Source organism: Herpailurus yagouaroundi, unplaced genomic scaffold (assembly GCF_014898765.1).
Source record: "Herpailurus yagouaroundi ecotype Mexico unplaced genomic scaffold, PumYag 185, whole genome shotgun sequence".
NCBI lineage: Eukaryota > Metazoa > Chordata > Mammalia > Carnivora > Felidae > Herpailurus > Herpailurus yagouaroundi.
Genome location: NW_024412416.1, coordinates 24,421,801 through 24,424,231, shown reverse-complemented (window position 1 = coordinate 24,424,231; position 2,431 = coordinate 24,421,801). Strand labels below are relative to the sequence as shown.

The 2,431-nt window shown below is 37.9% G+C and overlaps 1 protein-coding gene across 5 annotated transcripts in view; it reads left to right on the top strand.

The window, feature by feature from the left end:
* UBE3A (ubiquitin protein ligase E3A) overlaps window positions 1-408 on the top strand; it is a 91,751-nt gene extending 91,343 nt beyond the window's left edge. For 4 of the 5 annotated variants that reach the window (XM_040493876.1, XM_040493874.1, XM_040493873.1 and 1 more), the window contains one exon: window positions 1-390. This exon is cut by the window's left edge and continues 1,800 nt beyond it. The gene's annotated coding sequence lies outside the window, so the exon portion shown is untranslated. The other variant, XM_040493875.1, reaches the window with a different exon arrangement.
* Window positions 409-2,431: the final 2,023 nt, after the last annotated feature.

The window sequence follows — 2,431 nt, the reverse complement described above, 5'->3', positions numbered from 1 at the left end:
TTTCCATCTTGTGATAAGGTAACGTTTTTGTTTTTTGTTTTTTTCTGGGCCAGCCTTTAGAACACTGTTAAGGTATGTACACTACCTTGATGCAAGGGACTCTCATGCTACTACAGTTATCTTGAAGAGTGTCTCATCCATGTGCTTGTGTATAATGAAAGTGAGAAGGAGAGAAATAAAATACTCTGGGGGCATTTTATAATAAATTCGTGAAGAAATGTGTGCTCTTCAGTTCTCAAATTCTATTATCACAGTATTGAAGTTCTACAATTGTATTAATATATCTGTATGAAGTCTGTGAATGGTAATTGAGTATAGGTTATCAGATATAGAATTCACATCAAATAGACTTTTAACAAACAGTTCAAAATAAACCTACCCTTAAAAATATTCTAAGAGAAAAAGTCATTGGTTGTCCATAGTAGCCTCTCTCACTTGCTTAATAATTATCCTGGGCATGTTACCACTTCTTATCATTGCCTCCTGTTCACTACTGTTTACCAGAATGCCACTGAACAATATCTCAAGGAAGAGGAAAACAGAAATTTTGACTAATGACTACTTACTCTACCCCAAATGTCATATTATTAAAGCACATTTTTGCCTGGACAATCTTACATTTTGGTTATCTGTCAGCCTACAGTCTCCCAAGAAGTTCTGGGACAAAATGAACCATAAACTAAAATAATGAAATTTCCAAATGGAAACTTTGTGTTTAATATTTTATTATTTTAGAAAATTCCAAACATGCAATATAAAAATACAACTTGAAGCCAAATTTTCCCGGAGCCTGGCAGCTTCAGCAAATGAGTTAGATTTCCTGACCCTATACTGTATACTACTTTCCTGGGTTGTGGTTAATTGTGTGATAAAATACAATTACAACTTCCGTAGCCTCATTTGGGGATACAAACTTGTGTAGGGAAGATAAATATCCAAACAAAAAACAACTTGAAAATGAGGCTTCAAACTGAACTGCTGATGTTATTCATTCATAGTTGTGACCTAGCAATGTCATTCCCTTTCCTATAAGAACACAACTGTGCTGGGGTTTTAAGCCCCTTTGGGGTTTTTCTCAGTTTCATAGTCTGTTACAGGAAGGACTGTTTTCCTGAGGCTACTCTATTTGTAGTCTTGATCCCCTTGCTATCTATCTATCCATCCTGTCATCTATCTATCTAATCTTTTTTTTTTACCTTACCACTTTTACTTTCCATAGCTTCTTAAGGAACATCTCTACCCCTCCCACCCCTTCCCTGAGCCACCAAAGAATTCAAAAACAAGCTTCTATTTTACTCCCTCTTGTCTTCCTCTACTCAGTGTCATTAGTCTATAGAGAATTTCCTGGGGAGGACAGAGTGTCAAATGCAAAGTCCCAAAGCTTTTTCCTCTTCCCTGTTCAAATCCAGTAGATTGGCTTTTGTTAAAAAAACAAAAACAAAAAACTAAAAGATTTTAATGCAAATGTCTGTGAGAAATGCTGCTAATCCATTTCTGTCCTACTGAAAATGCTGTCCTGAAGAATGCTCATAACCTGAATTGCCAGTAAGGGCTCTAGTCTTGCCAACAACTTGAACTTAATTTGCCTGTTATTTGGTTCCTTTTTTTGGTTGGATGTATACTGTCCAGATCTTGGATGGATACTATAATTAAAGTTCTTGTCTTGCCCAATTCTCTCTGGTCAACCTCAACGACTCCTTAAGATTCTTATCTAAATCCCTATTTTCTGTTCAGACCCTAGCCCCAGGATATCTTTCTGGCATCTCAAAGTCGATACCAAAACTTAATCTTGCATCTCTACCTATTGTTTCTCCCTTTAAAGGGTCACTTTCAACCCAGTCACCAAAATCCTTCATCCCTCAGTTGTCACAGCTTGTATCCGCTCTTTTCCCTCCAATCTTCCCAGCTGTTCATTCCTTCATCCTACTTCCTTTCAGGTCCTGGTCCATTGAATCACCTGGTTGCTCTTGGTAGCTTTCTAACTAGCCACCCTGACTGTAACCTCTTCCAGTCTTTTTCATTCTGCTAAAATGCAGTTTTGCTTATTTAAATAACTTCTGCCTCAAAATTTATTCCCATTAGAAATATTCCTCAAGCTTGGCGTCTAAAACCCTCCATAGACTGAGCCCCACATACTTTTCCACTTTTGCCTTCTATTATGGGCACTTCTCTCCCTGCATCCCCACCCAGCATCTACATTTGTGCCTAATCATTTTTATATTTCTCAAATACCCTTCAAAACCAAAATTTAAAAAGTACCTCACCCATAAAAACTTCATTGACCCCCAAAGTGCTCATGTGACCTCACAGCAGCCCACGCTTTCATGGTAGCACAGCATACTGGGGCACATTTCTTTTTTGAACAGTGAGGGGTGAATGGAATTTCCCCCCCATAACCATTACCTAGAATGTGTGCCAATTCATGGTAAAG